Below are 12,294 nucleotides of genomic sequence, written 5' to 3'. Positions count from 1 at the left end.
CTCATAAAGTGACATAACACCATATTCACTCTGACAAAACAAATGAAAGTCATTGGCTATGTGCTCACTTGGGCATTTGTTCCTGGTGAGATTAAAAGATTATTTTGGAACTGTATCAGTACTTGTTACATCTTGACAGACGAGTTTCATTGAAGTTTGAAACAGAATATCATTAACCCAAATGGGTGCATCCACAGAAAACACCTAATAAAGTACCGGTACATAAAAATATCAATGTAATTTTTCTACTGACATGGAACTAAAAACTTCATTCAGTGAGCTGTATTAATTGTAGGAAAACATTCAGGGCATTAGTATATTTGATATATGTTAGCACCTATGTTATGAATGATCAATATCATATTTCTTTAAAGAAGCAAAACAAAAAAAGTTGTTAAGATAACAAATCATATTTATTGATTTTATGACATTTCATTGGTTCAGTAACCAAAGGTGTTTGCAAGAACATTCAAAAACAGAAACAGATGCTTCAATGCCATTTTCTAAATAAACAAATCGGTCAAATCTCAGAAGAATTTCAAGGGAGAAGAATATCTAAAGTCAATTATGTTTGTGCAGTAAACCACAAAAGTCATTCAGATTTGTATAGTCAGCGTCAGTGTACACCACATAAACATAGTCTCACTGCTGTGGTATTAATTCCTTTAGACTTGATTAATGTCGTAATAAAACAACCTACAGAATCACACTGATGTGGCATTATTCATTCAGAATCATCACTTTCTGAGGTGAACCTGCTAGTTGTTCTGGGGAGGATTATTCATCACCCTGAGAGTCCTTTGTATGACTTGTCTGATCTGGTGTCATTGTGAAATCCAGGTGCCTGAAACAATTTATAACATCTTTAAAATCTTGTTATTAAAAATATAAGAAACACACATATATTGACAAAGGGTAAAAAGTTGGTTTCTCAATGAGTAAGGTAATGACAGTTTATCAAGCAACTGTTAACCAAACCATGTTAACCAATGTAAAAAAGCCATAGCAAACAGTAAATTTTACAGAAAATACAAAATTGTAATTGATCTTCTGAAAACAATTCCTGTAGTGCCATAAGGCAGGCTCCCCTGAATTTTTCTCAAATGTTTGCATTACATCAAAACATAAGGAAGGGTAAACAAGGCAATGCAAATTGCATAAAATAGGTTCTTATACATAAAAACAGAACTACCGTATTTGATGTAATAAGTGCCTCGCTCTAATAAGCGCCCACGGGAATATTTGCTAATATATTGGCTAGTTAACAATCCCAATTAGCACCCTTTCCAATTGATCAATGTATACAACGCTTATTTATTTGCATATAATACACATTCGTGTGTGATATGCACCCTTAATTATGGGGAATTTCATTCTGGAAAAATATATTTGTCGTACATTAACATTTCAGGCTGCCAGCATAAAGCACAAAATTTTGAGAGCGCCCTGGGCGCTTATTCTGTCGAATACGGTATTCATAATTATCAAAACTTTCAATCACACAAGTCATGTAAGTGATCTCAAAATATTATATAATGAGTGTGCAAGTTAGTATAGTTTCACACAGCTTTTAGCAATATTCCAGCAATATATCTGCGGGGACACCAGAAATGGGCTTTTCACACAGTACCCATGTGGGGAACAGAACCCAGTGCTTCGGAGAACGCATTACCCACTAGGCTACCAAATACAAATATCATCTCAAATACAAAAGTAAGTAACATTAGGATTTCATACAACAGATATTTTCACCAAATATCAAGTCACTATACAACTGATTGAATTACTGATTAGAGAAGCAAGAACATATAAATGTAGCAGCTGAATCAGGCTTAATTTGAATCGTTCCTTGCTTCAGTTGCAATGGGAGCCACATTGAAAATAATTATCTCACTTATTATTGATAATTAATATCTACCATTAATTAGTAGGCCAAAATAGACACTGGTGCAAAAAAATCAACTGAAAAGAACCACCTGAACAATCGACTAAAAACTATGTATATTACATTTTGGGGACCTTGCTGGCAATAGCATGGGCGGATACAGAGGGGGGGTGCTGTGGTGCGCACCCCCCTTTTTATTTCGAAAATAAATCTTTATTTCTGTATAAATTACCACCAAAGACAATAAATACTGTAGCTGTAAAAAAAGCTGTATCTGCCCATGATTAGTCATGAGTAAAATCATTATCATATTTTTATCATTTATCCTATCTTTAATTAAGATTAACAATAACGGGAAAAACTGCCAAATATATTGGTCAAGTGTAATCATTATTTAAGTAGTTCTATTTGGTTTTGGAACTTTTCAAGGGTCATTGTAAAAATATGTGTATTCCTATTTGAATACTCGTTTGATTGTTATAAAGTTACACAGTATTGCATCTATCATCTGTTTCTAAATACAGTGGAACCCATCTTTGACTTGTGTGACATAATTGAATCATACCCCAATTGAATCATACCCCAAGTGCATTGTTATGCATCTGCACAGAGTGGTCAAAGTCCTTGTCACACACATAGTTTGCTACAAGGCAGAATCCAATACAGTTGAGACATCAGGTTGTATCCAGAAAAACTGTCTGATAATCTCAAGTATGGTCTTGGTAGGATCAAGGGATGTAGCTAATCCTAAATAAACATTAAACAAATGACATAATCTCTTCTACAGAACACTTGATCAAAGCCTGCCCCACCTTTGATGTTTATCATCTTGTTACGCTCACAACAGCTCATTAGCAAGATGAAATCAATGTCAACTCATGGTGGATTAGGGATTAACAGGGCAATTAGTGTCAGGTGGGTATTATCACTTGCAATTATCTGTTAATTACTTAATTGAGTAGTGACAGCTTAGTTAGTTTCCAACCACACTGACAAGTCAGTTTACAGTTTACTAGTAACATGTTTCTGTGGACCAAGGAAATGTATCTTGCCAGATACTTAAAAAGTTCTACTCATAAGTAATAAAATAATGTCAGTTTTGATATGCAATTCTCCCTTCAAAGACATTTAACATTTGATATACATAAACTGTCTGTTGAAACTATGATGATGCTAATATACAAGTCGCACAAAACAACTAATTCCTATACTGGTACCTAGCCAAACATACATATTTTTTATACGCGTATGCACATGCTTGTACATATATACCTCTACTGGCACATCACACATACAAACAATCATTAGATGGATGTAATGGTTCAAAAATATTTTACATACACAAACAAGTGAACAGATTCTGTAATAGCATGGTTAATATTGGGAGATGTTTAAGCATTTCCATTTTCACAGAATCGAAGGCATATCCTTTCAGGACTCAGATCAGCTTGTAGTGATTTAAATTCACATAAAAATGATTCATGTGAAATGACCTATCCCGCATGTGTGGCACCTGTTATAAAAATACCATTCATTACTTATATGTGTGTGACAAATTATGCTATTATTAGAAATAATAGGTATTATTATTATACAGCATGGATATTAGTGATTTAAATTCACATAAAAATGATTCATGTGAAATGACCTATCCCGCATGTGTGGCACCTGTTATAAAAATACCATTCATTACTTATTTGTGTGTCCAAATTATGCTATTATTAGAAATAATAGGTATTATTATTATACAGCATGGATATAAGAAAGCTTTATATGGAATTGTTGAAAATTATGTACAGGAAAACATTGAAATAAATCAATCAATACGTGCATTTATCTCAGAATAGATTTAATCAATATGGACTTCTCCTTCATTATCTAATTATAATCAGATGATTACATTATTGCTCAACTGATAGTTTGCAATAGTATAGAATTAGTATTATATTATTAATTATTTTGTATTTGAGCATCATTTAGATAAGCCAATGAAAAAAATATATGTTTAAAACACATGTAGTAGAACATATTGCAATAGTTAAGACCCGAAAAGAAGTTATGAGTAGGATCCTCAAAATGGTATCCACAAGAGCAGGTTGTAGAATCATGTTGGTGTTTGTTGTTTAACTCTGCACTCAGCCATATTCCAGCTAAATGACGGTGGTCTGTAAATAATCAAGTCTGGACCAGACTATCCAGTGATTGACATCATGAGCATCCATCCACACAATTGGGATACAATGACATGGATCAACCAAGTCAGCGAGCCTGATCAGCCGATCCATTAAGTTATCTCTTACAACTAGCATAGGTTGATCATGTTGATGGGGACTAACTTCAACCTGGAATCCCCATGTGAGTATGTATGCGGCTGTTAGCTTTGTTTGATGTTTAACGCCACACTCAGCAATATCGCAGCTATGTGGCAGGAATCAAACCTGCATGGGTCTTCAGCACGAAGAGTGAACGCTTCAACCACTAGGCTACCCCACCACCCAAAATTCCCCCATGATAAAGTTGTCATCATGGTTATTGTTCAGCTAGTTCAAGTGAAAATGTTCATACCCTTAAAATGTCTTATCTTCCACATCACGATGATCTCTGATGCAAAACTTCCCTGTCATTAAAGCTGTTCTTGATTCTTCACATCTGGAAAAATATGTTGAGGCTATTAATCATCTCACAGAGTAAAGGGAGTATATGAAATAAGACAGTGAGTCACATTAGCATACAAATTATCCAGTTAAAGTAAACATATTTCTTCATTATATACATAAGCAAATACTAACATATGATAGACAGGCTACTTGTTATATAAAAATATAATTATATCCTGATACATTTACTTAAATGTTGGCTATGAAAGTTAATGTGTCACATGTGACAGGCTTACATGTGGTAAATTACTTTAATACGTGATCATTGTAATATTCACATATTCCTTACCTTAATGTGTCACTTCAGCTGCCAGCATTACCTCAGCTGCAATCTCAATATTTGGCCAATTTTGACGAAATGACCGATCGTTTTCAGTGTATAAGCTGGGCCTCGTCTTTAACCTTTAGCCTGCTGAATTATTTTCACACTTCTTACCCCTGCCTGCTGGATTAATTTTAGCATAAGGCGCTCTAAAGAGGGTGGGTGATTTCAAACAGTCGGTGCCTCATTAAACAAGGGCCAATTGAAGAAATATTTTGCACATTTATTCCTGATAGAAAACTACACAATTCTATATAAAAATATCCTGGTGTTTTCAATCATACCAAGGTTAAGACCAAAGCGAACACAAAATTTGTAAATTTTCTTGAACTTACCTGAATTGCGTTATTGAAGGTGGTTTGCATTTCATGCTAGGAACCCTCTAATATCGTAACATTTTTGCAAATTGATTTCAATAATCATATCTCCGATATCTTAATTTTACTTGAGTAAAAATTCGGGTTTTATAATCGGCATATATCAGCGCGATGGTAAATTATGAACCATTTCAGTGAATTTATTATCTAAACGTTAAACAGAAAAATAACTTAATTTTCGAGGTCATCATGTCGGTTGCAGAAATACGAATATTCGGTTTAATCTGACGTGTCATGTTATAAAATTTGCAGGAAACAATTAATGACTTATAAATATTCACTAATCCTAATTTCAAGCGTTTTGGTTGAATATTTACGATATACAAAAATAAACAACCAGTGTCATGATGCTAGCAGCCGTCCTAAAATCAAACATGGCGCGCTTCGCCCGACCTCCGCATAAGTTATTGTTATTTTAATATCAACAAAGATTACATTGCCTTTATAAATATAACTTGGCGAAAGTTGACGATCTTCTCAATAGAAGAATGTTTTATTCGTCATATTCCAATAAATATGACGAGAGAAAAATGAAAATAAAGATCGTGAATTCTGACAGCACTATTTCAGTAAGTGCAAAGGTCACCGGATGTGATGTCACAGACAGGGGTAGTCTGCTGATAAGCTTTCGAAACAAAACAATTACAGTAAATTTTGAAATAGTTCGCCTATCACATACAACAAAAATATAAGTCGATACACAGTATCAGTAATCACCACTAACATGACATAAACATGTGACTTTGACGATATAATTCGCGTATTAGTTAATCCGTTTGACCTTGCATGCTCCCGTGACCCGGAAACGGTAGACGATAAATCAACATGCCACATGCAAGTTTCTCGGTATCTTTTATTTGAACTTCTGTTGATATTTAAGAATCACCATTCAATGTTGTGAATATAAATGGGACATGATTCATATTTCTGCGATGTACATGCTGATAAGTTTCACTACAACAAGTGTATCCCACGTAATACGTCTATGGATATCGTCGATCAGCAAGATCACCCTCAACAACAGGTGCGCGAAAATGGGCTTGACAAAACGTGTTTCAAAATAACATCCCCGCGTTGCTGAATATGATAGGGTATATATAAGCAATAGAATTCTACGTACATATTTTCTGTGTTAGTTCCACATTACATTTAGGATAGTTTTCCTTTCGGGAATACATTCATAGATTCTAGCATGATTTTAGAACAGTTTCACGAAGGATTTCTAAATTTATTCCAAAAATATGAAGACCACCATGATTGCGCATTGATGATAGATTTGTAATTGTTTAATTATTTACAGCTGTTTACAGGTTTTAAAATTTTAAGTTATATTTAATAGTTATTTTTCCCACAATGATGGTGTGTGGGGACAGTAAATATTAGTCTTTGCATCAGCACAGTGTAACTGATCAAACTTCAATTATTATCTTTAGTTTAAACATATTTATTCAACAATTATTGTCTTGCACTCTGAAAATCAACTATGTGAATAAGTAACTCTCTGATGTCATCATTTTAATTTTAGTATTCCATCAATAATGAATAAATCAGATCCTTAACATATACATACTAAACTCATATGGACACTAATGTTGTGCATTATGTGGTTTGTTTCCAAATAAAACAATTCTGAAATATAATTTAATAGGAATTAATTTAATTACAGTAACAGTACTTGTTACAGTACATGACATTTTTGTTTGTTTAATCACAAGAACCATGGTGGCACATAAGCTGGTAAGTTTGCCATAGGTTTCTTAGAAAATGCTATCTCAGTCTTCTGGTTGGAATGAAAAGAAACATGCCTCTGTACATGTTTACCCTTGCCAGATGTATTTTTTCCAGTCAGCCAACCCATTACTTTTGTTCACCTTATGTGGTCTATTTTATACATACAGATACTGCTTCCAAACTGTTTTTTCTTTGTATGCAATCACAGTATCACAACTTCCTCAGCTGGTGTGTATAAAAGTTCCCCTGTCATCATGAAAAAAGAATTATAAAGGAAAGTCATATTTTCATTCAAAAACATATCTGTCTTTCCTTGAATACTCTTTGTCTAAGTGCCAGAAATGTAAGTGTCATAAAAAAAATTAAAAAAAGATTTTCATAAGGACTTTTCTTAGATAGACCTAGATCTAAGTCAAACCATGTGACTAGTTAGGTAGAATTATAACCTTATAAGCCCTCATTTCTGAGGTGTCCATATTTTTCACATTTTTAGGACTAAACGTGATCCGTGTAGATCTGCCTGTTTTGTTATGTAAAACAAATTCTTGTCTTAAAAATTGAGAAAAGGAATCATTCAGACAAATTTTTTTTATCCCATTGATTCACGAAAATCAGTTGAAATGTACAGTGGTGACTTTTGTACCCAAAATTTCTAGTAATTTGTTACCCAAATGGGTATGTGATTTTGTAGATCTACCTAGAATTATTTCAAAGATATACATTAATTTGGTGTCTTAAACATAACATAATATCACTTTCCTATCAAAACAATTCATTATAACTTAGGTTTAACCAACTTAACTGGCCTCTCCTTCAGTGACAAGACGTCAATTTTCTCTCAAAACTAAACAATCAATTTCAAGGATCACAGTCATAATCATATTTGGAACTTGATGAAATATTTTATTATGTGTTCTGTTCATCTACATTAAAACATAAATATAATTATAGCTCTATTGTCTTATTTTCTTAGGTACAAATTCACAAAGTATTTTGGGTATAATTTAATTTGTTTTGGGTACAAAATCACACATATATATAAATAGGAGCCTAGTATCTATATATATTTACACTACCTCGTTGTGTACCAAAATGTTATCGGTTCAGAGGACGGGAGGTTCTCAGAAAGTTTTCAACAACATCTTTAATATTTAAATTGTTCTTTTTGTAATGTTAGACCAATAACAATATTATGTTATTATTATGGCATATCAATACGTTGGATCGCTCTCCGTTGCGCTCGTTTATAGAAAATATTTGAAAATTAAAATCATCGAGCGTGAAATCCATTACGGTTTCGGATTTAGACTTACACATTTTATTGCGACAATCACGAAGAAATATGAAACAAATAAGAGTGAAGACTGCTCTCCAGATCAATAAATAGTAATTAGTTGACGAAAAATAGTAAATTATGTATTTTCTTTTGAATTTGAATCAATTTCGGAATTTCTTTATGATAGCTTACCAACTTTTGCATATTTTGCTTCCATGTGTCACATGCGGTACGTGCTTCCGGTTTCAGAAATGATAGCTAAAATTGCAAGTATTTTGATTATTTCTCATAAAAATGCATTATTTTGCTATTGAATGGTTTACCTAGAATGTATATCAGTTCAGATTTTGCGTATCATCCAATATTTGTCATTTTTCGCAGTGTTTGTTGACTTTGTTCGACTCAACAAATCGCGAGTTAGGCCACGCCCAAACGTATCACTGACGTTTGTCGGCTTGGCAATGTGTCGGAAAGTTTATCAAACAAAATCATTTGCAAACTCTTTAAAAATGAAATTCTTTTTACAAAGATTTATACATGCGTGTCAATAATTCTAGAAAATTAAGTTAGATGTAACAAAATGATTGTAATAGTCTAACGGGATAACTATGCATGTGGAGTTGTTTGTTTACCGCCGTTGCCATGATCGTACAAGTTCCATCCAATCGATGATGTTACGATTCAGATTGTTTTTGTTTACAATTAATTACACCGAAAGTTGCTAATTTTTAGAAATAAAGGGACATGAGTGTTTTCCTTTCGTCAGCAAACAAAAAATTATGATCGAATAGGAAAAATGATGAAATTATAAAGAAAATATCGGACTGCATGCCGCTCAACGTGAAGTGCCAAACGTCAACAATGGCCGTTCCTGGTAGATGTGTGCCGAGAAGTTTGGCCGAAACTTTTTTAACTCGCGATATTTTCTTTTTGAGGTAAATAAATGACTGAACGTTTTGATATTGAGCAAGCTGAGCATTTATGCATGTCATACGTAATTTAAATGTTACGCAAAGCCTTCTTGGTAAATAGATATAGCGAGTTTTATTTTGGGGTGTTGTTATGCTATTCGCCTGTCGAATGGGTTCGACATCAGATGCACGGGGATGGACACCTCTGTCGAATGGGTTCGACGTTAGCGTGCAGAGCTTTAATATAACTTGGCGCAAGTTGACGACGCGCATAGAGAGCCGGGAACCAGCTTATGTCGTGTTAAACTGGTTCCGGGCTCCCTATGCGCATCGCCAACTTGCGCCAAACAATATTGTGATATTAGAGACGGGGGCCCAGCTTTGTGTTAACCCGGAACAAGCCAATTTACCCATATTCCCCTGCGGTCCAGGGCGCCATTTTAGAACATGGACGTAAACAAACCTCGTGTATCGATATACACTGTCATGCTTGATTACGATAAGCTTACCTCGTGTATCGATACATTGTTCTCATTCACCTCCACCACGGAAATGCCGGCCGAAGTTCCTCTGAGCCATCCACAACGCGGAAGTCAACAGTATTTGGAAAGGCGATTGGCAGCAAATGCGGATGCCAGGTACGTAGCAGGGCTTCGTGACCTTATGATTTCCGTGCAGAGATCTTATGGAACGGATTGATTTTGATATTTTCCTGCTCTACATACTTTACCGTAAACGCCAAGGGTCCTTTTTTTAGTATTATGGTCAACTGTTTGTTATGACGACAAGGATTTGCATAAGGGGCGTAATGGATTTGTGGTCAAAACAAGATGATCCAAATTAGATCCGCTTTTTATAGATAATGAAGAAATGTACAAAGATCTAGGAACGATTATTAACTCTAAACTTTTGTGGGATGCTAATACAGACTATAATTTACAATAATGGCCACCAAAGACTTTACTTTTTTTACGCTTAACATATTTTTATAATTACACTGTTATGTCCTTGTTTTGTATAAGCTTCATAACTAAATAATTCAATATTTCATTGAATGACTCTGACCTTGGCGAGGATCTTTTTTCCAACAAGTGATTCCCTATGTAAAGTGTATGTTGAATGACCCAATAATTGTTTGACAGTTGTTAAATATGGGATTATGTTTTATCTCTGAATGTTTGGGATGAAATATTTTAATAAGGACAGTTCTAAGTTGGAAACTCAACTGGGGCCTTTTCAATTGAATTCAATGTACAGCATGTACAGTTTGGATAATTCTGTAATGTGAATGCTACTTATTTTTGCAGAATGTCTGGATGAATGAATGAGTCAGTCATCTGCACAGCATCAATGGAAAAAGGGAAGCAATGAGGAACAAGAGAAGAGTAGCAGTGAGTGGTAAATATTTGAAATTATTCTGTTTGGTTCATCATGTTCATGTAGCTATTCTGCAAATATTTTTTCAGTTTGCTTGTTCTTTATCACCTGTTGGCATGGATGGCCTAATTATCAAAGGCACCACAACTTGCTGTGCATAGTTGCATCTCTTGGGCTTGACAGAAACCAATGGTCGTGGGTTTGAATCGAGGGTAGCATCATACACTTGCTTGTGGGTTTCATCAAAGTGGTAAACATGTAAGACCTGCATCACTTCGGGCTCTCTTCCCATTTCACTCATTTAACACCACATCCAACAATAGTTCAGCTAAATGACAAGGATTATAAATAATCAAATCTCAAATCCCAACTAGGCAAACCAGTGAGTAATGTTATGAGCTCGATCCAGACGCACCGATGATGACTGTTATGGACAACATCCCACGTTATTGGGTACGATTACGAGCGATCAATGAGCCCACTTGCTACCTCATCTATTACTTTGGCTTGTATGGGAAGCATTTTTAAGAGATGTCAGTTAATGATTGTTTCAACTCATCAGCATGGAACAATATATATCTCAAATGTTTGGTATATAACAAAACTCAAAGATGATAAATTAAGTGAATTTGCTGCCTTTTATCTGTAAGTACATGTTGCAACAATTCTTTTCTATTGCTACAATCTTTATACATAATTTTGCAGAAACTGAAGTCCAGCTTGAGATACCCGGATGACTGGTTGACAGTCTGGAAGGACCCTTCCAGATATCAGAAGTGATAGGCAGACAGTGATGAGGAGAATCCTGTTATTTCAATGGGGGCCTACCAAGAAGTTATATCCCAATTGACACTGGGACACACTCACAAAGGCTGGTCTGGCTAATGTGAGAAGACCAACCAATGCCAAGTCGGAGTGGGACCCTTCAAGGACGTTGAAGAAATTATTGTCTTTGGCCATGTGGTAATCACTTGAAAGGAATGATGTTTGCGACTACTTGTCTATAAATGTGGACCCAAACACCAAATAGAATGTTCACAATTCTACTAACACAATGCAACAGGGATAGAGCCGATCTGGCCTCCCCTCATCCTGGTTCCTGTTTTTCCATGGCAATATAGAAGGGAAAGGATATTTGAGGGCAAGTAACTCTGAACTGGTGAGCATGGTCTGCTTATGCTTTCAAGCGAACAGTCAGTATTGAAGAATAGGAGGAAATTGCATACTGCATCAGGAACCATCATGTGAACAATGTTCAGTGTGTGATATAGGCATATAAATAAAAGAAATTGATAATTTGTTTGTTGTTTATGTTTCTTTAGCCAGGTGTGTAAATGGGGATTTTCCAATATTTTGCCTCAGTTTGATAGCCACAGTTATCGGATGAAACCATGCATTGCTTGGACATCTTTGGAATAACACATTGATCTGCTATGTCAAAGGTCAATGTCATAGCCAGACAAAAAAATTGTTAATGGCCAAACTCTTCCTTAGGGCAGGGATAGAAGTTGGCAACAGGTCATACACTTACTTTTACCCCCCCCCCCCCCCCCTGGCATATAATACGGGGTGATATAGCGATCAGCCAGTCTGTCTGTCCATCCGTAATCATTTCCTTTTCCAGGGGAAGGATTCCCAAACCATTCAGTGTATTTGATCGAAACTTGGCAAATCTATCAGGCACATACTGAAGTGGTGCCTTTTGGTATTTTGGGATTTTTCTAAAAAAAAAATAATTTTTTTTTTTATGGAATGACG

At 35.1% G+C, this 12,294-nt stretch overlaps 2 long non-coding RNA genes across 2 annotated transcripts; one reads left to right on the top strand and one right to left on the bottom strand.

Moving 5' to 3' along the window:
- Positions 1-405: 405 nt before the first annotated feature.
- LOC139474087 (uncharacterized) lies at positions 406-4,937 on the bottom strand. Its single transcript, XR_011653977.1, has 3 exons — positions 4,832-4,937; positions 4,451-4,534; positions 406-844 (listed from the first exon to the last, which is right to left on the bottom strand). It is a non-coding gene; the product is annotated as an uncharacterized lncRNA (long non-coding RNA).
- A 4,538-nt stretch (positions 4,938-9,475) lies between these two features.
- Positions 9,476-11,878, top strand: LOC139474088 (uncharacterized). Its single transcript, XR_011653978.1, has 3 exons — positions 9,476-9,797; positions 10,467-10,557; positions 11,242-11,878. It is a non-coding gene; the product is annotated as an uncharacterized lncRNA (long non-coding RNA).
- The last annotated feature ends 416 nt before the right edge of the window (positions 11,879-12,294 follow it).

The sequence above is a fragment of the Haliotis cracherodii genome, unplaced genomic scaffold (assembly GCF_022045235.1).
Source record: "Haliotis cracherodii isolate W230 unplaced genomic scaffold, xgHalCrac1.p SCAF_3, whole genome shotgun sequence".
In the NCBI taxonomy this organism is placed as follows: Eukaryota; Metazoa; Mollusca; class Gastropoda; order Lepetellida; family Haliotidae; genus Haliotis; species Haliotis cracherodii.
This window is presented reverse-complemented; position numbering and strand designations above follow the sequence as displayed.